The sequence below is a fragment of the Myodes glareolus genome, chromosome 14, assembly GCF_982192425.1.
Source record: "Myodes glareolus chromosome 14, mMyoGla1.1, whole genome shotgun sequence".
Taxonomy (NCBI): Eukaryota; Metazoa; Chordata; class Mammalia; order Rodentia; family Cricetidae; genus Myodes; species Myodes glareolus.
In genome coordinates this window covers 39,976,646-39,999,631 of record NC_142039.1, presented here as the reverse complement: position 1 = coordinate 39,999,631, position 22,986 = coordinate 39,976,646, and the positions used below count along the sequence as shown (strand labels likewise).

General features: G+C 42.7%; 5 non-coding genes across 5 annotated transcripts; 1 reads left to right on the top strand and 4 right to left on the bottom strand.

The window, feature by feature from the left end:
- The first annotated feature begins 348 nt into the window (after nt 1-348).
- On the top strand, nt 349-434 carry Trnar-ucu (transfer RNA arginine (anticodon UCU)). The gene is given in 2 exon segments: nt 349-385; nt 399-434. It is a non-coding gene; the product is annotated as a tRNA-Arg (tRNA).
- Nucleotides 435-4,149: 3,715 nt separating this feature from the next.
- Nucleotides 4,150-4,255, bottom strand: Trnal-caa (transfer RNA leucine (anticodon CAA)). Its single transcript has 2 exons — nt 4,218-4,255; nt 4,150-4,195 (listed from the first exon to the last, which is right to left on the bottom strand). It is a non-coding gene; the product is annotated as a tRNA-Leu (tRNA).
- A 5,469-nt stretch (nt 4,256-9,724) lies between these two features.
- Nucleotides 9,725-9,796, bottom strand: Trnad-guc (transfer RNA aspartic acid (anticodon GUC)). Its single transcript has one exon. It is a non-coding gene; the product is annotated as a tRNA-Asp (tRNA).
- A 2,764-nt stretch (nt 9,797-12,560) lies between these two features.
- Nucleotides 12,561-12,633, bottom strand: Trnak-uuu (transfer RNA lysine (anticodon UUU)). The gene has a single exon. It is a non-coding gene; the product is annotated as a tRNA-Lys (tRNA).
- A 752-nt stretch (nt 12,634-13,385) lies between these two features.
- Nucleotides 13,386-13,457, bottom strand: Trnam-cau (transfer RNA methionine (anticodon CAU)). Its single transcript has one exon. It is a non-coding gene; the product is annotated as a tRNA-Met (tRNA).
- Nucleotides 13,458-22,986: the final 9,529 nt, after the last annotated feature.

Here is a 22,986-nt window from a genome sequence, read left to right as displayed (position 1 = left end):
CCTTCCTTCCTTCCTTCCTTCCTTCCTCCCTCCCTCCCTCCCTCCCTCCCTCCCTCCCTTCCTTCCTTCCTCCCTTCCCAATCCTTCTACCTCAGCCTCTCAAGTGTCAAGGTTACAAGTGTGTGCCTATCAAGCTCGGAAACTCGAGGTGGATCCTCGGTCAAACTTTTCCGTTGTAATAGCTTGGGAAAGGGCCAAAAGTCACGTAGAGGAACGCGTGCCCTTCTGTTTCTTGCACTTTTCCATGTGAAGTGCTACAGAAATGGGAGCAATAGTAGTAGTAAGAAGCGGTGCATGGATAACCAAGGAAATACTCAGAAGTCTTAGGAAAGCTGCTTCGAACCAGTAGGCTCTGTGGCGCAATGGATAGCGCATTGGACTTCTAGCGTGGTTAAGAGATTCAAAGGTTGCGGGTTCGAGTCCCGCCAGAGTCGGTGGTGTTTTGCCTGTGAGGTGTCTAACGGTGGTAAGGAATTGAGGATCCACTCCACTTTCTTCGCTGCTGGCATCAACATTTCTTACATTCTCCCAAACACTGAGAAAAAATTTAGAACTCGAAATGTAAAAAGTGTCACCTTGAGAAGCTGTCTGTTTATTTTGCTTTACTTTATTTTATTATATACTTAAACCTTTTCTTCTCATTTTCTTTTATTGTTTGTTTACAATATCTGCTTTCTACCTCCTCAAATTCCAGACCTCCACCCTCTCAACTGTAGGAAGTGTTCTTTGGCAGCACAAAGATGTCATCTAAAAAAACTAATCAAAATTCAGTTTTTGGTTTAATATACTGTAATTTACTGTGTAATATACTGTGATTTAAAGCAAGGATATGTGAAAGTTCCCACATCGCCCCAACTGAATAACACATCTTTTTTCATTCTAAAACACTACTTCCTTAATTCCCTTGGCTGGTGCCTTATTTGAAGTATTCTGTGCCTCGTTTCCGAAAGTTTGCATTATGATAAATATGTAACATAGATAAATATGTAACATAGAATATGTTAGATAATATTTGTAGGAATATGTATCATATAGATATTACGTAGATCCATACATAAACACAGATTGCCCATCTTTTGTGCTGTGATATGGTTTAATGTGTGGTGACATTTCATTATTTATATAAATCATATAATATTTCATAAACTGGTTATACTATTCTGTTATAAACACCTCACATTTTGCTTTATGAAGCAAAACTGTAATGTATTTATGAAAAAATTTTGATATCGATTTAAACACACACATTCACAGAGAGAGGTACTCAGAAAAAGGACAAAGCACACTTACTTTGGGGGACGTGTCTCAAGAAAGTGGAGTCTGAATGTCGTAAAGATAACTGTATATATGTTTTTGCGCACATTGCATTTTAAGGACATACAGCCTGGCATCAAGGGCTATGGCCCCATCTTTGCTAAAGGCTCCTTGAGAGAGAAACAGGAAAACAGTCTTTTTCTGGGCTCTACTCTCATTGGATTTCTAGCAAGCCTCTACGCTACTGTGTGGCAGGAAGGGAAAACTTCCTTTGCTGAGCGAAGAACATCTTCCAGCATCCTGACCCTGAGACTACTTATTGCTCATCCTAATAAAAATCATGTGTAGTCAGAAATGGAACAAGATGGCTTCACAGATGCTGACCATGCTTTGAGAAATAAGGAAATAGTGTTTAAGAGGGTAAAGGAGACTTATTTTTCAGCTCTCTGTACAATTGGGGCTAGAGGATTATTTACAAAGGTCTTAGTAAATAAATCATAATGTGTACATTTACACATATGTGTGATTATTGTAAGCTTTGAATTTTATAATGTTTGTTATCTTTGCACCAACAATGACCTCTTAATGTTTTGAGACTGCTAATATCACAGCAACTTGTATTATATATGACTTGTCTTTTCCTTTTTCAAAACTTTTCTCTGCTGATAAAATCAGTGTAACCCCTTTCTGTGTCCCCCCCACAAAAACATTGAAATCCTTTTCTGTGCCCCCAAAATTAGTATGACCCTTTTCTGTTCACCTTCTCTGAAAAACCACAATCTTGATTTGCCCATTTCCCAAAGTCTGTTTTTTAAACATTGTTTCGTACTTTTGTTTTGCTTGTTTGTTTTTTGAGTAAAGAATCTCACACTGTAGCCATAGTTGACCTAGAATTCACTATATAGACACAAGTTTGGCTTCAAACTTGTGGTGTTTCTTCTGCCTCTGCCTCCTGAGTGCTGCATTGCAAGTGTGAGTCACCAGCAGAAATTTCATTACTTAAAAAAAGGGGGGTGGGGCTGGAGAGATTGCTCAGCAGTCAAGAGCTGCCCTCCCAGAGGACCTTTGTTTGGTTTCCAGAAGCCACATGGCTGCTCACAAGCATTTGGAACTCCAGTTCCAGGGGATCCAAAGCCCTCTCTGGGCCTCTTTGGGCACCAGGTACTCATGTGGTATGCAGATACACATTTAGCACATTTAGGCAAAACACCCAAACACACAAGAATAAACTCTCCAAAGTGCACCATGATGATTAGCGATTATTTTGGCTATACCATAGGACATCCATTTTCAGTTTAACTTTGGAGATGCGACTGCTAAGGCTCTCTCAATTGGCCCATTTCTTATCTACATATTTTCCCCACTATCATGCTTCCTCATAAGGAATCGTCATAATGCACTAAGTCTTCACTTTTTATTTTTGTTTTTTTTGTCTTTTGAAACAGGCTTTCCTCTGGGTAGCTTTGGAGCCTGTCCTCAAACTCACAGAGATCCACCTGTCTCTGCCTCCCGAATGTTGGTCTTAAAGGTGTGTGCTACCACTGCCCAGTAATCTTCACGTTTTTATAATCATTTATTCTAGCAGAATATGTGATCAACAGCTCCACTTCATGCATTCTGTTTGTCCAGAAGTGCCTCCGTACTGGCAAAACAAAGGATGGCGGCATCAACCATTGTGTGGTACCCATCTGTAAGATGTAGCCAAGGATTGCTCTGCAGGCAACAAGTGAAAAATAAGGACTAGGTAAATGGACTTTGTAGAACCAACCTGATTTATACCAGAGAATCTTAAAAAGGCACAGGTACCAGCTCAAAGTGTACTGGGAGCTGAAGAAATACATGAACTTGATGCTTGAGAACGGTTGGACTCCTATACTCTCTGCAGATGTGTATTGAAAGGTGCTTCCCCCGCCCCCGCCCATTCACCCCTGCTCCCAAGAAAGAGCACTGCAGAACAGTGTTCCAAAAGAGCACAGCAGAGGTCAGCTAAAGCAAGACTGGCACCGGGGAAGATACAGATGTGCAATGAGGGCGGAAGAAGTTTAACACCCTAATTATTCTATGTGGCAGACTCTTCTCCCTCAGCGACCTCAGATCTCTGCCAGGTACTCAAGGAGCAAGCTCCTGGGATTAGGACTGGTCCAAAATACCGATGTGAAATACTCAGAGTACGCTATGTGCAGAAATCCATACAATCCAGGAGAAAGCCATTAGCGCACGAGGATGTTGAGACCATCCACCCTCCCGTCAAGACTGGTTTTTGATGCTGGGGATGGATAGAACCCAGAGCCTCATTTACGCTAGGCAAGTGCTGTGCCTCTGGGTTATAGTCTAAAGCTAGAATTTATTATAATCTAAAAGAACTTTGGAACAATCTTCACCAAAACAGCACAACAACAGAAAATGACTGAGACTTAAGAAGGATAAACAGAGAAGTGGAACAAATTATAAACAAGAGAACAAAAACTCAGAACAGCTGGGCAGCAGTCACACAGATCAGCCAGCCCTCCCTAAAATCGAATGGAGGTCAGCTGGAAGAATAACACTCCCCAAACAAAACAAAGCAAGAGACAATGCATTTTTATGCAATTACATTGATCACAAGCAAAACTGTAACGAATTGCCACTGGGAATAATCAGAGATAAACATTAAGAAACCTAAACAAATTAAGGATTTTCCTAGGGGTTTAGTGACAGAGGCCGGAGGATCAGTTTGGGTTCAAGGGCACAAAATAGAATAATAAGAAAAGAATGGATCAAAATACTAGGGTTAAAAAAAGGAGAAGAAAACGGAGGGTGCAAAATCGGGTGATACTTATCAGAGAAAGTCCTTCCTGACGGGTTCAATCAACTGACTACCTGTTATGAAAGCTGCTAGAACAAAAAGGACAACCGTGTCAGGAGTGGGATTCGAACCCACGCCTCCATTCGGAGACCAGAAACCTCGACAGAGGAAGTGAACACTTGAGTCTGGCGCCTTAGACCACTCGGCCACCCTGACACACAGTCCCGCCGGCTAACATAATCAATTGTTATGAAAAACAGCCAGCTCCTGGTTCTGTTCAGAGCTCCGCAACGAAAGTTCTGACCTTATCGAAAGGATTAAGCAGAAAGAAAGAAACCAGGATAGCCCCGCCCCACAAGGCGGTGGCTGTGACTCAATGTTAGGATGCCACTGGCATCCTAATGTTAGCCCGACGCTAAGCCCTGCCCCACCGATTAGCTAGCCGCTCCTCAGAGTCGGACCTGTTGTAAATCAGATTACTTGAATCCGAGGCTAGGGTTCTAAGGGAGCTGGTAGGGACCTCGTTCAACTCCTGTAGCACTCTCTTTCTGGCAATAAAGTTGGCAGTCCTATTGCACTTTCCTGCGGGCGTTTTCCACTCTGACCTCATGGCTCCTTCCAATTTTCTTCTACGGGTTTTGATACCATTCATCTTTTTGTTGTTGTTGTTATTGTTTAAATTATCTGTTAAAGGGGCTGTGAAATGAAGGCCTGTGATAGATGATTTGAATGAACTAGTAACAGTCTCTCTTCCTCTCCTGTCCCCGGTCTTTTTCCTACCCTCACCCCTTTTGTCTAATCGCCCTACTTCCTTTTCTTTCTGAGACGTTCGATCCAATTGTTCCCGCTTGCTTTTCACACAGGAATGTTGTTAGAAACAGTAAATCACCTACCGCACTACTTGCTACAGGTTTCTCTGTGGGTGGACAGGGGTCAAAGGAGAGTCAGATGCTGCTCTTTCCTTCTGTGTAAAGCCCGATTAGTAGAAAGAATGAATTAAAGTCAGAGCGAGTAGGATGTGGTTCACACTTCATCCTCATAACACTGTCATACTCTAGGCAGGGGCTGTGAGGGAGGCTTAACCAAGCACCGCTATGAGGGACACCAGAAGGGGAAGGGGCGCCAGCAAAGGATGTGATCCAAGGGCATACAGCTAACTTGGTTCTACTTCAGAGAAGGGCTATCATATGATACTGGATCACAGTTTGTCACCTAATGTGTTCACAACAGCACAAGACAAACGGATTAGAAATAGGAAACTGATAAATAAATAAATTAAAAAAATAAAAAGAATATTTGAAATAAAAAACCAAAAAATTGCACAGAATATGCATATTCAAAGCATCACATGGTGTCCAATAAATACGTACATTTTTATTTTATCTATCAGTTATAATAAAGAAAATTCAAATAAAAAAAAGAAAAAGAAATAGGAAACTGCTGGGCGGTGGTGGCACATACCTTTAATCCCAGCACTCGGGAGGCAGAGGCAGGTGGATCTTTGTGAGTTTGAGGCCAGCCTGGTCTGTGAGAGCTAGTTTCAGGATAGGCACCAAAGCTACAGAGAAACCCTGTCTCAAAATACTATATATATATAATAAATAAAATATAATATGTATTATAAATAAATAAATAAATAAAATTGAAACCAAAGTGGAAAGCCTCACCAATGAAACAACTTTTGAATTTTTTAAAAAGTAGCATTTCCTTCCCGATACAGGAAAGCAGACTTCTTTAGAAGAGCTTTCGAAATTAATTTACATCGTCTGCGTGTGGGCATCGTAAAATATTATTTTAAGATGTGTTATATTTGTTTATGCTGTGGAACATTTGTTTTAATGATACAAAGATGTGTTGCATTCTTTTATGCTGCATTTGTTTAACTCTGCGAAGCTGTGTTACTTTGCCTGTCTAAAACACCTGATGGTCAGATAAAGACCTGAATGGCCAATAGGGAAGCCAGAAGCAAGGATAGGCGGGGCTTTCAGGCAGAGAGAATAAATAGAAGAGAAATCTGAGAGGAGAAAGGAAAGAAGGAGCGAGATAGAACAAGGAGAGGAGGACATCAGGGGTCAGCCACCCAGCTTCACAGCAAGCCACAGAGAAGTAAAGAAAGGTGTACAGAAATAAAGGTAAAAGCCCAGAGGCTAAAAGAAAGATGGGGTATTTTAAGATAAGAAAAGTGGGCTAGAAACAAGCTAAACTAAGGCCAGGCATTCATAAGTAAGATAAAATCTCTCTCTCTCTCTCTCTCTCTCTCTCTCTCTCTCTCTCTCTGAGTGTGTGTGTGTGTGTGTGTGTGTGTGTGTGTGTGTGTGTGTGTGTTTGGGAACTGGGTGGTGGGCCCCCCAAAAACCAAAAGAGTAAAACAACAACTACATGTGTGTACACAAGGGCAACAGCACACACGTGGATGTTGGAGGACAACCGCAGGAACTGGTCCTTCCCTTCTACAGACCTGTGAGTCCCAGAGGGAAAACTCATGTTTTCCAGCTTGGTGGTAAGTACCTTTACCTACTAAGCCATCTCGAAAGTACTGAAACAAACAAACAAACAAAAAACCATAACTTCTGATCAGGTCTAACTACTAGAATTATGCCCAAGTTACTATTCTCAAAAAAGAAACTCCACGGAACCAGATTTTGACGTCTTTTGAGGCCTCTCTACAGGTATTTAAATTTCGGCTTGTGAATGAATGACTACTGAGTGATCTGAAAACAGCTTGGATTAACAAGCAGCCTCCAGTCTTTTGAGCAAGTTGGAGCATGAGACTAAATGAAATAAAAGCAAAACACAAAACAAAACCCAAAGCTCTAAAAAGCATGACATTGGTGTCTCTAAGTGCAGGAGAAACCCCAGGAGAAATACCAGCACTTTCTTTTTCCTTCCCTTGATTCTCTTGAAGCTTAGGCTCAGTTGCACCAACATTTCTAAAAGCGAGTTCTCCCTCCTCGGTCCACCTGCAACTGTGATCCCCAAGCATCTCTGTCCAAGCTGAAGAATTCACTTGGAATAATCTCCATTCTTTCTTCAGTCACAAATATCATATTTGGCTTAGCTATTGAAGGTAAGCAAAGTGTCGAGGTATTGAGATAACACAGGTAGTAGCTGAGCCAAGCTTTCGTAAGACCCTGGTTGTAGCTGAAGCCAATGAGTCTTTCGGCTCTTCCCAGTAACTTAAGTTCCTTATGGAATTAAACTGTTTATAGGATGAACAGCAGCACGGTTCCAGAGCCCAGGTAGTTGGCAACACATTGAACTTTTATCCCAAGAGTCCAGGCTTTGAGTTCCTGTTCAGGCAACAAATATAAATTTTGACTTTGGACAGGCTTGATCAGAATAAATTATCATTATAGAAATAAAAAAAAAAACCCTGATCTACCTACAGTCAGTTACACATTCCAACTTGAATGATTCGTGGATTCTCTGGAGTCTGGCAATGTGGTCACTGCCAGGGGGTAGTGGTGCATGCCTTTAACCCCAGCAGAAACAGGTGGATCTTTAAGAGTTTGAGGCCAGCCTGGTCTACAGAGCAAGTTCCGGGACAGGCTCCAAAACTACAGAGACAGGGTTTTGTGTCAACAAAACAAAACAAAAACAAAAAAGAACTGTGGAAAGGAAAATAAAACAAAAAGCCTTCAGATTAATTACTTAGCATTATGACTCGTCTTACATTCCTTTGTGTGTATGGTATAGGAGAGTTTCTTACTGGATAGACAAGATCAGTTTGTTCTGCTGACAGTCTGGAGAGTTGTGACATTTGTCTTTTCATCTCAGAATTCTTCATGGATCACACAGCACCCTGAAAAAAAAAAAAAAACAAAACCAAAAAAACTGTTGATGAACCAAAATCCAAGCAAGTTTTATGTTTTATGATTATGTTAGAGCACACACAAGGTCTGCACAAACTCAATTCAAAGTCCCAGGGTGGGGATGGGAAATGGGCTCAAAGTCCCACCCTAACCCTGGAGCTATTTGCAATTAGCACCTGAGGGGAAAATCAGTTTTTTCCAATGGAGTGATACTGAGTTTATCAGCTACTACATTCCAGGGCAGGTCTCGTGTTCAGGAATAATTGTGCACTTTCTTTGTTGTTACGGTTTGTAGTTTTGTATGTGTGTGTGTGTGTGTGTGTGTGAGAGAGAGAGAGAGAGAGAGAGAGAGAGAGAGAGAGAGAGAGAGAGAAACAAAGACATGAAGTTAAATGGATAGGAAGTTGGGAAGATCTGGGAAAACTGGGAGAGAGGAAAAGAATATGATCAAAATATACTGTATGAAAAATTCAAAAATTTTTAAATGTAATAAAAAAGCTCATGTTAGCCAAGCAGTGGTGGTGCACACCTTTAATTCCGGCACTTGGGAGGCAAAGGCAGGTGGATCTCTGTGAGTTTGAGACTGCCTGGTCTACAGAGCGAGTTCCAGGACAGGCTCCAAAGCTACAGAGAAACCCTGTCTCTATAAACCAAAAAAAAAAAAAAAAGAAAGAAAGAAAGAAAGAAAAAAAAGAAAAGAAAAGAAAAAAGAAGTTAATGTTAGTTATTGATTTTGTGTTCTCCTTACAATGGCATTTTCCTTCCCCAATGATTTAGAATATCTATAACGAATTTGTGTTTGTTTGTTTGTTTATTTGTTTGTTTATTTATTATGTATGTGTGTTCAGTTCTATATGGACTTCTTTGAAACTTTAAATGGGGTTTGGGCAAAAAGTCAAGTTTTTACCTGATGGATGATGTATTTTCAGATCTTATTCAGGGTTTTTCTTCAGTCAAATCAGGTGTTGTCTAAGGCAGCCCTGGAAATCACAAATTTTCCTGAGCATAAACTTTAGATGGAGCTGGGCAGTGGACACCTTTAATCCCAGCACTTGAGGCAGAAGCAGGAAGATCTTTGAGTTCGAGGCCAGCCTGGTCTACAAAGTGAGTTCCAGGACAGCCGAGGATACACAGAGGAACCCTGTCTGGAAAAACAAACAAACAAACAAAAACTTCAGGTAGGGTGTTTGTGTATTCTAGATCCCTGTACAGGTAAAGGGGGCAGAAAGATAATTGATAGAAATACAGTCAGTCAAAGTCAAATTTTGAAGAGACAGAGGTTTATAATCTTAGGTCTTGATTGGCACCCATGGAGGAGGATAAAAGCCAGTCCTAGGTCAGCCTGGGCTGTCTGTAAAATAAGCGATGGGGGTGGGGAGGTGGAGGTGATAAATGTAGTTTTGGTGAGCAAAATAATCAAACAAAGCTTATTTCCAGTATAAAGATAACCTAAGACAATGCACTTTATTGTCCTGTAGATTGTAGTCAGCTTTCCCCTCGCCTCCTTTGGGATCCTGAGGTGGAAACTGCTGTCTTAAAGTCTCAGATACAAGGAGAGCAGTCGCACAGCTCCGAGCACTGCAGCCATCCCTGGGTGTTCGTCCATCATCCAGCGGGGCTTCACCTGCTAGCGAATCCTCGCACAAATTCTGAAACAGATGGACACAGCTGAGCTCCAAGAGCGTTGGAATGAACCTCCCTCTCGGAAAGAAGGCCATGCAGGCTGTCCTAATCAGAGAGCGTGTGGTGATCTGATCCAAAACAATCGTGAAAATGCAACTGTAGAAAGAGATCTTTTGGTGACCACCAGAAGTACCGAAGTCATCGTCCGTGGTGTCCCAAAACGTAGCAAAAGAACAGACGTGTCTGTTGACTCCCCGTCGGGGAATCGAACCCCGGTCTCCCGCGTGACAGGCGGGGATACTCACCACTATACTAACGAGGAGGACAGGTTTGTGGCTGGCGACGTTGAGTGAAGTCCAAATAAAGAATCATTTCCTTCACCCTCATTTCTTTTTTCTTCCTTTTATCTTTTCTTTTTTTTCTATCCCTCTTTCCCTCTCCCATTCCCTTCCTGCAAATCCAAAGATTTACACTTGACCGGTATCGCTAAGACATGAACCTTTGCCTCAAGAATAATAATAATAATAATAAAACACTTTAAAAACTACTTTTTAAAAAAGATTGTGGGACCAGGTATATTGGCACAAGCCAGAATCACAGTCAGTCTTGTCTACGTAGTAAATTCCAGGCCAGCCAGGGAGGGCACGTAGACCCTAGCTCCAAAAGACAAAGCAAAGCAAAGATGGAATGTGAATGAGGTAGGGAGTAGGGGAGAAAGTGGGTTTGTGTACCGTTAAGAGAGCAAAGAGCTGGAGAGGTGGTTCAGTCGTTAAAATCTAGGTTCACACCCCAGACATCAAGCTATTAAAGAAGGACTCGTCTAAGGAGAGGACGAAAAGGACAAGAGCCCAGCTCTCCTGTGGAGAGGTGCTAATCCAGATGACTAACACACGGAAATCGCAACTCTCTTAAAAGGTCAGAGTAACAGATTAGCCTCCTTCTGAAAAAGACTCCCAGCCTAATAACGGGAGAACGATATTATCATGCTTATGAACAGGAAAAATTAATATCTCAAAGACACTATTTCTTCCCAAATTACCATAATTATTTAAGATGATTCCAGTGTTATGTTTCTCCCCCTCTCTCATTTCATTTTTTGTTTTCGTGAAGCAGGGTATCTCTATGCAGCCCTGGCTGTCCTGGAACTTGCTGTAGGCCAGGCTGGCCCACCTGCCTCTGCCTCCGGGATTAAAGGCGTGCACCACCGTACCCAGCTGCCCAATTTACAAAGATTCTTTTTAAGAACTTAACAAACTGTCTGTAAATTGTTACTGCTTTATGTATTTACTATATTATATTTTTTTTATTGTTAAAGTACATCGTTCCAAGAATTAAACAGGCTTTCTGGAAGGACTTGGGAATTAAGGATGGCAGTGAGGAGCTGTGGGGAGGGGAGGGTCCCTGGATCTCTCTGTTCCTCTCCTCTCCCCAATATGGTTGTCTTGAGTATATCTTCACATTTCCAATTTTAGTGTGGCTCTTTTAGTTGGCTTGTCGAGAATAGGTGATAGCTCCTCGTTTGGCACAGGTTATAATCTCCAAATTTGATGACAGTAATGACCATGAAGACACGTTTTTGGAATATCTGCCAATCCCAGAAAACAACAAAAAAACAACAGCAAACTCCCCCCCCCCCACCCCACACACACCAGAATGATGGACATAGTGAAAGCGGAACGGACTAAATTCTTCAATTTTCTCCCTTCCTTTCTTCCCTCCCCTCCTTCCCTCCCTCCCTTCCTTCCCTCCCTCCTCCCCTCCCCTCCCCTCCTTCCCTCCTCCCCTGTTCCCCTGCCTCCTTTATTGTTTTTCGAGACCGGATTTCTCTACGTAGCCCTGGTTGTCCTGGAACACTCTTATGACCAAATCTGCCCACCTCTGCCTCCGGAGTGCTGGACATTTTTCTTTTTAAAGACATTCATCTCTGTGGCCAGTTGTGGTAATCTTACTGCCTGAATCTTCCCAGACTGAAAGCCCTGAAACCTGGGCTTTCAGGTTTGGGTCACTATACCTGGCTGGACCTAATTATTTCAAGTAGAAAAGAACGGGACTGAAAACAAACACAGTGAACTTGTGAATGGAGCATTCTGGCCCAGCAGGGACAAACTCAAGGCGTGACATACACGGTTTTGAATCCTAGGACCTTCGTTTCTGCGTGATTTGGCCTGGCACTTTGCAAAAAGAAATGTAAACTCAAGGGCCAAGATAAGTCACTAGCCAACGTGTAGATTTTCGGGTGAGGACAGAACACCTTTCACGGACACGTGAAAATACAGACACGGACACGGAGAGGAAAAGTGAACCGAGGCCAGACTGGACTCAGGTCGGCCCTGCCTGAGAGAAGCAAAACCAAATAGCAGGAAAAATCAGGAGGAAATTTCCAAGCATGCTTGGGTGTCTTTCAGCCAGGGCTCCCAGTCTTCTTCCTCTTCCCACTTCTCAAGGAGGCACAAATGTTCAGCACGGGAGAAGAGCTTGTTCTGAATGGTAAGGACAGAGAAAGGCTCTGCAGATGTTTTAGATTAGAGTCACCAGCCAAGGGACAATGGATGGATCATTTTAAAGGAATTTTTTGGAGATGTGTTACCTACCACACAACTCAGGTGGTTGGGAACTCACTGGAATTTTATTTTATTTGTATTACTCTATGTTAATTATACATAATACGTTTTGTTATGATGTTTACATGTGTGTACAATATTCACTCCCCATAGCCTTCCCTCATCTCCGCATAAATGAAATGCCGCATTTCAAAACCAGGGTCATAAAATAGAGTTAAGCCTTCAAGAAACGAGCTGCCTGTGGAATTCTAGAAAACTCCCTACTCTCCTCTCTCCATTCCAAAAACTTGGACTCTGTGCCTAAGGGTTTGCTCTTCCAGTTTTGAGGCACAACTGAATTTGTCTTCTGGTGACATTCCCCCTCCCACCCAACCCCAACTAAGCCCTTTTCCCCACCCTTTCTTTAAAGGAGTTTATGTTAAGGGTCAAAGGAATTTAAAGAACGAGGTTAGATTTGGTGTCCTACTTTGTGTTTCCTTTCTAGGTTTTGATGGTGGCTGACTCCTACACAAAATAATTTTCTTCCGCCTGAACAGGGACTTGAACCCTGGACCCTCAGATTAAAAGTCTGATGCTCTACCGACTGAGCTATCCAGGCTCTTGGGGAGGATTTTTTTTTAATCTTATAATATCGTTGGTCACTAAACTGTGATTTTTTTTTAGAATTACAATTTGGGCCTTTTATTCCAAAGGTGCAGTTTTCTCGTCATGATAACTAAGCTTTGTTTTGTCGGGCGCTCCGTTCAAAACGTGTATTCGTTGCACAATTAACAAGTCATGTAGTATTTATGGCAGGAAGGGAAGATCGATGGTAGGGTGGCATCCCCTTAGTGGAGCACTTAGGTTATAACCCACACTAGCTCCTTTCTCAATTCTGCAGAGTGGGGAGAGGTGAGACGCACGTCTGAAAGTTTGAAGACGTGAAGAAACTTGAGGAAAGACGAGGTCGTGGCGGGGCAGGTGCTTCCAGTCTCATAGTCTTCCCTGCTTTCCTAGTTCTTTCAGACTTAAAGCTTAACGCCAAATCGCTAACCAAGTTTTGGTGTGCTTGTACATTTTTAATTTGGTTTAGGGTTTCGTTCTGGAGACTGACTGAGCCCAGGGCTTGGGGTAAGCTATGAGAATGAGCCTGAGCCATAGCCTCGCCCGACCACATAACTTTGGTTCAGAGATGGTGATAGACTCCGCAAAGTAGAAAATATGCATCATGATGTAGTATTTCCCAAAATGCTGTGCTTCTTTAAAGCGTTGAAGATTTTGATAGCACCCAGTTTTCTTGGTCGTATTACCTTTCCTATCTTTCAAGTTCTTCGGGTCAGAATATACAGGTAATGGAAAGAAAACGGAAACTAGCAGAGGATGGTTTCGATCCATCGACCTCTGGGTTATGGGCCCAGCACGCTTCCGCTGCGCCACTCTGCTACTCACACAAACTGTATCTGATAAGTAGTCACAAATACTCTGTCCTTTTCCATTCTCGCACTCTTCTGTCTGGGTGTCAGTCTTATGTTTCATTCCCTACAGTGATTTGCAATCTAGTTAAGAAAGTTAACGAAAGAGAATGCCTAGCAAAATTGCCCAGGTCTGCCTTGAACTTGAGCTCCTCCGGTCTCTGGGATTATAGATATGCATCTAGCCTCAACTGAAATTCTTAACTACTTTGATTCTTAATCGCGTTGTCTTTTGTTTCGTTCTCTTTGTTTTGAGGGCCTCTCTGTGGCCTAGGCTTGAAGTTTCAGGAATCGGTATGCTTCAGCCTACTACTGAATTGACTACAAACTTGACCCAACACAGTTCATTTGTTTTATTTTTAAACGTGTGTCTTGTAGGCTAAATTGAAACAGTGGTGAATGCACAGCATGGCGGGTTAGTTAGTCAAAGCCTCAATCCCTTTTGTGGGAGATGGGAGCGCCGGAGTCAGTTTCCCCTGCTTGCCTGCAGTGTAAGCCTCCTAGAGAGTCTATGCCTAGTGGTTAGAGTTAGGAGCCAGCGCTTTTCAGAGCGCTTAGAGAGCACAGTGGCTTTTGCCCCTTGCCACTGGCAGGTATTTTGCCTGGCAGTGGCAGGCTAGGCAACCTAATCCTCCTTGCTTATGTTTACTTCAGCGCAAGGGTTACGTGTCTACATCGTCATGCCTGGATTTACATTCAGAATTCCAGCAGAACATTTCAGCACTTTAGAACAAGGTTTGCCTACTTCATTTTTCTCTGGGGCTAGGAGTCAGCCAGATGCTCTGCTGAGACATTTCATGTTTTTTTTTAGTTCTCTTTCCTGGGCTTTCCTGCTTTTTTCCCCCTTGCCCTTCAACACACATGGCTCTGGGCTCTCGGAGCATGTGCTTAAGGGGTTCATGGAAGAATTTGGAGCCCTCGGTTTGACATCTCAGTGCTCAGTGCTACTTAAACAAAGTCCTCGGTAGTTTTTGTGGACATGGTCATAAGAATATATTGAAAAGACCTTAAAGTGAATTTCCTTCTAGAGGGGAAATAAAACATAAACACTTAGAAGATACCAAAGAAGAATGTCTGTAAGAACTAAATACAGGAAAGAAGTATTGAGTGTGGGTCCTGGTAGATGATTGGGGAAGCAGAGGCATCTTCGTTCCTTAATAAAGTGAGACGTGATTTTCCATTAAATTTTAGTCTACAAAGTAGTGGGTTTCCCTACAGTATTTTCACACACACGAATCATTACCGTTTTGTCTTGTCCCACTTGTCCTGCTGCCTTCCTCCTCCGGAGGAGCCCCTCTCCCTTCTGCTCTCCTGACACATTATCCATTATTTTCTGTAAGAGTGATTTCTTCTTCTTTCTCTTCTTGTTTTATTTTTTGAGACAGGGTTTCTCTGTGTAGCCCTAGCTGTCCTGTAGACCAGGTTAGGCTTAAACTCGGAGATCTGCCTGCTTCTGCCTCCCTAGCGCTGGGATTAAAGGTGTGTGCCACCACGGCAAACTAAACGTGATTATTTTCAATGAAAACTTATTCTCTCCCAACTTCTTTTCCTTCTCTCCTGAAATTTTTGCTTTTTCTTCTCCTTCCTTTCTTCCTTCCTTCTTTCCTCCCTCTCTCCCTCCCTCTTTCTCTCTCTCTCTCTTTGTTGTTGTCGTTAATTCAAAGTTTTTCAGTAGTTTGGGTGACGCCAAAGCTCATGACAATTCTCTCGTTTTCGCCTCCTGTCTCCTGGAATTACAGATGTAGGCCATCTAAAATTGGCTCAAGTTTATGAAAAGCAGGTTTTTAAAAGCTAACCCCAGACAGTTGGGTGGTGGTGGTGGTGGTGCACGCCTTTAATCCCGGCACTCAGGAGGCAGAGGTAGTGAGTGCGAGGGACAGGAAGAGCCCTTACACAGAGCAACCCTGTCTCAAAATAAAACAACAAAAAATAAAAAAAAAAACCTAACAGACAGTCCTGGTGGTTATCTGTCTCAATTTTGGATACCTTTATCAGGGACACAGACGGGATGTAGGAATACAAGAATAGGAAATGTTCCTGGGTGTTCTTCCTGAGATCCTTTAATAAAATGAAACAAGAAAGCTTCTGTCAACAGCAAGCAGTGCACTGCCACACACTAGCAAGCAGTTAGCTTTAATTCAAAATCATTACAGAGTTTGGAGTTCTAGTCTTGAGAAAGCTGCTAACTTATTATAGACTGTTAGGAAATACAAGTTAATCAGCCATCTTTAAAGAACTGATATAAACTAATTATAGGAATAAGCCTTATTTAGTTCCCTGTCTATGCTTTCAAAGTCAAACTTATAACAAATAACGAGAAACAAAGTTTGTCTAATCAGACATACCTAGGCAGCCCTCATACTTCAGAGATATGCAGAATATGGCATTTAAAATATTGATTACAAAGCTTTTTTAAAAATTTTTTTATTGATATTCACTGAGCTCTACATTTTTCTCTGCTCCCCTCCCTATTTCTCCCCTCCTTTCTTCAATCCTCCCACAAGGTCCCCATGCTCCCAATTTACTCAGAAGATCTTGTCTTTTTCTACTTTCTACTTCCCATGTAGATTAGATCTACATAAGTCTCTCTTAGAGTCCACATTGTTGTCTAAGTTCTCTGGGATTGTGGTTTGTAGGCTGGCTTTCTTTGCTTTATGTTTAAAAACCACCTATGAGTGAGTACATGTGATAATTGCCTTTCTGTGTCCGGGTTACCTCACTCAAAATAATGTTTTCTGGCTCCATCCATTTTCCTTCAAAATTCAAGCTGTCGTTATTTTTTTCTGCTGTGTAGTACTCCATTGTGTAAATGTACCACATTTTTTCTTATCCATTCTTCGATTGAGGGGCATTTAGGTTGTTTCTAGGTTCTGGCTATGACAAACAAAGCTGCTATGAACATAATTGAACACATGTCCTTGTGGCACGATTGAGTATCCTTTGGATATATACCCAAAAGTGGTATTATTGGGTCTTGAGAAAGGTTGTTTCCTAATTTTCTGAGAAATCACCACACTGACATTCAAAGGGGTTGTACCAGCTTGCATTCCCACCAGCAATGCAGAAATGTTCCTTTTTCCCCACAATCTCTCCAGCATAAGTTGTCATCAGTGTTTTTGATCTTGGTCATTTTGACAGGTGTAAGATGGAATCTCAGAGTTGATTTGATTTGCATTTCTCTGATGACTAAGTATGCTGAACTTTTCCTTAAGTGTCTTTCAGCCATTTTAGATTCCTCTGTTGAGAGTTCTCGGTTTAGGTCTGTACTGTTGTGCCCAGGGCGGCCCCCCACCCCCACAGAGGGAGACCACCAGAAAGCAAAGAGGACTGGACTCTTTTATTGCAAGTACAAGAGAGTAAAGACAATTACTGGCTGGCCAGGAACTTCCTCTTTACTACCCTGAAACAACAAGGTAGAGAGAGAAGTTAAAAATTCCTTTGCAGGGTAAGTTTTTAAAAGGTGCAATTTACAAAGAGGCTTTTTGAAATGGCTTTTGGCACAGGTGCAAGGCCTTCTGACCCCCCTATCCTGATAAGTCAGTTTTCTTCTTGTTTTACTTGTTATCACCAGGCAGCTGGCTTGCTAAGTGACCTTGTGCTTGGAATCTCCCAGGTGGGAGGGGGAAAGAAAAGCTAATCTGTGTTTCTAATTTTAAAATATTTTGCTAGGAAATTCTTGTCCTTTTGAGAATATGGGGTGAGGGTCGCTCGTGAGGGTCTCTCATGTACTCCATTGTTTTTATTGGATTATGTGATCTTTTGGTGTTCAATTTCTTGAGTTCTTTGTATATTTTGGAGATCAGACCTCTGTCTGATGTGGGGTTAGTGAAGATCTTTTCCCTTTCTGTAGGCTGTCGTTTTGTCTTGTTGACCGTGTCCTTTGCTTTACAGAAGCTTTTCAGTTTCAGGAGGTCCCATTTATTAATTGTTTCTCTCAGTATCTGGGCTGGGGTTCTATTTAGGAAGTAGTTCCCTGTGTCAATGTGTTCAAATGTACTTCCCACTTTCTCTTCTGTAAGGTTCAGTGTGGCTGGCTTTATGTTGAGGTCTTAGATCCATTTGGTCTTGAGTTTTGTGTATGGTGATAGACATGGGTCTATTTTTATTTTACTACATGTTGCTATCCAGTTATGTCAGCACCATTTTTTAAATATGCTTTCTTTTTTCCCATTTGATATTTTAAAAAGCTTATTATATTAGACAGAGACTCCAAGATGCTAGCAGTAATCCAAGATCTCCAAAGAAGATTATGAGACACTATGATGCCTCTACCTGGATTACGACGATGCTGACCACTGGGCGAGATGCCCCAGTGCAACACCTGCTGCCAGGACTCAGTCCAGGCTGTGGACAAACAGCAGGACCTTGGGGAATTGATTGCACCACTTTTGCCTAGACAAAATAAGGTCAGTCTTTTCCATGTCCCTCTTCCACAGGAAAAAAATCACCTTATGAGCCTGGCTTATACAGTAAGACTGCTGTTCTGGATATTTCTGCCTCCAATAATATGGAGACCTGGGTATGATTAACTGTATATGGACTCTGGTCCCTGTCATTTTTAATAGATTTGGAAACTATTTGGTCTGTACTCAGATATGCTTTATCCGTCTGAGACCTCTGATAGTATTAATGGCTAGGACAGTTATAATGCCAGTTTAACAGCAAAAGGTATCCAGAGTCTTCCACAAAGCTATAGCCAAGTTGTTAGCTCATTCTAAAGCTACCATACATGGTTCTCTGGACAGAAGAAAAATATGCGTGCTTCTAACCAAAATCTGTAGTTTTTGCTAGGATTCAAAGGTATGAACCTATTCCTTCAGTTTACAGATACCTGTTACCTGCTCTTTTTCTAAATTTTAACTTCTGTTCCTAATTTAAACTTATCTCAATAGGCTTCCACTTGGCTGGCAGAAGCTTTCTAGGCTTCAGTTGCTGACTACAACTTGCTCTGAATGGTAGGGAGCCCTGAACTTCCGGAAAGCTGGTGTGAACCAGTCCAGCTGCCATGACCACTCCCTGTTCCTTCAATGAAGTCTGATGAGTGCCCCATTGCCTAAATGCACCCACCACTGTTAAGCTGGGAGCATAGCCCCCAGCCCCCAGGCCTGAGAGGTGTATTGGTCTGGACTCCAAATCCCAGCATGCCAGGTCAGGACCACTCCCACAGGGTATTTAAGTTAGCTCCCAAAGGAGAATCACGTGGTGTCCCGTCCTTCTTACCCCCCCCATAGCCCCCCAACTCCCCCCACCCCGTTGCATTTGCGGCCTCCGTGTTTCCCCTTGGGGCCACCCGAGAGTGCAGGAATCCCATTAAACCTGGATATTTTTAAATTTGGCTTGTTGTGATTTGGTTTGATTGGGATTTTTGCATCAGCAGAGAGCTTGCATTAAGGAAAATTCTTAATACCCACCTTTGGCTAGCCTTTCAGCCTGCTTGGGCCTGGATAAAAATGCCCCAATGTCAGCTTAAAGTAGTTGCAGATGGAACATGTCATGCCATATCCCCTGCCCAAAAAAAGGTTGAAAGGCTGAGACAAGGGGGAACTCCCTGGCATGGGGGACAAGATAAATACCTAGAGTGCCTGTTGATATACCAGAAAAGTAGGTCCAGAGTTGTCAATTAATGAATTTATTAATTTAATAGTTCCTTGCCTTCTTAAAACCAGGGGCAAGCAGGACCTAAGATTGGGTCCTATCATCTGTGCTTTTGAAGGGGGAAATGTAGGAGCCAGCCATGATAAGCTAAATATGAACAGATCACCCAAAGAAAGTTCTTTACTTCCAACCATTATCACCTGCCAGTGTAGGACTCAGCCACTGATAAATTTAATAGAGGCCTGAGTCTCAGTAGTTTACCCTGAAGCAATACCTAGTTTCAGGAAGAACGACAAACTGAGATTTACCCACCCCAAAACAGATCATTCAAAAGGAAATGCCTAACATTCCAACCACTGTAGATAAGATCACCCGCCAGCACACACTCACCAGGACACTCCTAGAGAAGTGTCAGCCACTCAGGGGTCCTGAACCTCAGAAACCCCTCTCCCCCACCTTTACTACTATAAAAACCCAACTCTAACTGAGCTCGGGGCTCTTCGTTTATTCCAATATGTTGGGCATGTGGAGAGACCGAGTTTGCAAACTTGCATAAAATAAAGGCTCTTTGCTTTAACTTCGGGGCTCAGTCTCCTTATTGGCTTTTGGAGGACTTCTCGGATTTGGGCATAACAGTTCCTACCATGATGGTCATGGATTAATGCTCTACACGATGATCCCCAAATTAAATGCTTTCTTTTATAAACTGCCTTAGTCATGGTGTTCTGTCCTGACAATAGAAGAGTATCTAAGACAGTGCCACAACCAATAGGATATGCGGTAGAAATGGTGGAAGCAGGAGGCGCACAAGTGTAAGACCGGCCTGGGCTACATATGTTTGCCAAGCAAGGTGATGGATCTCTGAGTTCAAGGACAACCAGTGCACGAAGAGACTCCAGGCTTCTTGAGCTACACAGTAAGATCGTCTTAAACAAACAAACAAGCAAAAAACAACAACAAAATAAAAACTAGGAAAAAAAAGAAAAGAAAGAAAAAAGAAGGGGGAGGGGCAATCAGGCATGCACACTTTTAATCTCAACACCTAGAGAGGCAGAGGCAAGAAGGTCAATCTGATCTACATGTCAAAGTCCCATCCAGCCAGGGCCAGAGTGAGATCCTGGCTCAAAAAGCAAGGAGAGGGCTAGAAGAAGGCTGGAGATGTAGATGTAGCTCAGAGGTAGAGTGGCTGGTAACGGGTGTGGGACCCTACGTTCAATCCACAACACATACACACACAAATGTATTGTTATGTTATATTATAATATATATTACCTTAAAAATCCATATTTTTTTTGTACTGAATGAGTCTTCAAAATAGCTCAAAGTATAATTGTTGGAAACACACTAAACAATATTTACTATCTGAGGGGACGTTGATGGGTAGTATTATAAAATGACTCCTACTGGAGTCCTGCTTCTCTTCTGATTATGAAGTAAGAAATAAGATTTTACTAACCTCATAAAATCTATAGAATCCTGGTTTCTCATAAGCGTGTCACTAAAAATATTTAGTTCATGGGGAAAGGACAATTTTGTTATAAAGAAATTGAAAATGCTATTATGTTAAAGGTTATTTATTTTTTGAACCAGGCAGTGGTGGTGCATGCTTTCAATCCCGGCACTCAGGAGGCTGAGGCTAGTGGATCTCTGAGTTCAGGCTACTCTCGTCTACAGAGCAAGTTCCAGGATAACCAGAGATACACAGAGAAACCCTGTCTTGAAAAACCAAAAAAGTTATTTATGTTTTAAAAATATTTTATCTATATATTTTATGCATATGGGTGCTTTGTCTGCATGTACATCTGTACACCAGAAGAAGACATCGGATCCCATGGGACTACAGTTATAGTGGTTGTGAGCTGTCATGGTGGGTGCTGTGAATTGAACTTAGGTCCTCTAGAAGTACCCACTGAGACACTGAGCCATCTTCCCAGTCCCTAAACAATCTTTTTATTTTCATTCATTATCTGTGTGTGCCATGACACATATGCAGAGGTCAGAAGACAATCCTGGAAGTTGGTTGGCTCTCTCTTTCTACCATGTGGTTCACATGAACTGAACTCATGGCAAGAGATATCTCTCCAGCCCTGTTCTTGATTATTCTAACTTCAGGTATAAAAGCGCCTCTCTGTTCAGGTGGTTGGCCACCGTGTTGAGACTTGTGATGCCTGTGTCATTGTTATAATTCATTGCATAATGTGGAATTTCCCTCTGCTGTGATTACCGTTAATGAATAAAGAAACTGCTTTGGACCTTTAGCAGCACATAATTTAGTTAGGCGGGGAAAACTAAACCGGGTGCTGGAAGAAAGAAGGGTGGAGGCAGAGAGAAACCATGTAAACCTGCCAGAGCCAGAAGGAACTTTAGCTTGCTGGAGCCGGAAGGAACTTTCCAGTAAGCCACAGCCATGTGGTGATACACAGATTGATAGAAATGGGTTAAATTAATATGTAAGAGTTAGCCAATAAGAAGCTAGAGCTAAGGGTCCAAGCAATGATTTAACTGGTACAGTTTCTATGTGATTATTTCAGGGCTGAGCAGCCAGGAACCAACAACTGGTCCCCTCCTTACAGCAATTGCATACTTCTCCCATCCTCTGGAGGCCTGGGCTCAGGCACCTCTCAGAATGTTGGATCTAGTTAGTGACTGCTGTCAACAACCCTCCCTCCTCCAGATGCTCTCTGGGCTGGAGAGTGAACTCAGAACAAGCCATTGGCAGTGTGCATACGCTATTAATAAGATGCAGATGTAGACTCCCTTCTACAATATGTAATACAAAAGGGTCTCTGTCCGTCTCCCCGCACCCCATCAGAGACAGGGGTTATCAGCAGTTCAAGGCCAGTAAGTTGGAGGCCAGCCTGGGTTTCATAGAATTCTGTTTCAAAAACTAAAGTAACAGCATCAATAATTACAAATTATGTAAATTTAAAGAACAACACACCTAAGATTGCCTAAACAGCGATGCAGTAAATGTCAGCTGGGAGGCGACTCCTCTTTTGTTTCCTTCATTGGGTCAGCATGAAGAACTTTGGTCACATCTCTATTTCTCCTGGTTCTGCTTTTCAGGTGTTAGAGGTCAGGAGTAGGCCGGTCATTCCTTTCCCTAACAATTCCGATGTGTGACAAGAATCATGCTAGAAACAAGAGGAGCTGTTGCGGCAGGAACATGAGTACCTGGATAGCACAAGCAAACTCGCCCTGGCTTCCCTACTGGTTCTCGAATTCGTCACAGTCCTGCTTGAGACTCTTAGTGCTGAGATTTACAAGTACGAGTCACCGTACCCAGTTAGCAAATTTAATGTCTTTAATTAGGGTCCCTAGAAATAAAGGAAAGCGGGCGTGTGTTGCAGAGTAACTCTCTGAAAGGACCCTCTAAAGAAGGTCTTGCAGGAAAAGCTGCTGGTGTGCACACAACTCCGTCCTCCGTGCGCGCTGCACAAAAGAATGGTGAGCCTCAGGTTTCCTTGAAGAGCGCCAGACCAGAGGGCTCTGCAATACAGAATTGGCTTTTTCGGCAAGATGGATGGAGGTTTACGGGGGAAATTCAGAGATCAGAAAGCGACCTCGGCAATTTCCAGAAACTGCGGAGGCAGGCGGGCTCTTTGGCTTTTCCCAGATCTAGCAAGCAGCATCCAGCGCCTGCAGGTACGCAGGAAGGCTGTGTGTGCCATCCCTTAACCTGTGCCTTCCACGAAAACCCTTTGGTAAAGCTGTTTCCAAGAGAACCTGGGAAAGCTCACGTGGGTATGGAACTTCCAAAATCTGAAGGATCCTGTCCTGAGATGGGTCGGGGAGAGGGCATCACAGACTCTTGGGGTGCACCCCAAGCAAAGGATGCTCCTCGCGCCAGGCACGCTCCCGTGCATCCCTCTGTAGAGTGTGCACAGCCACCACAGAGAAAGCAT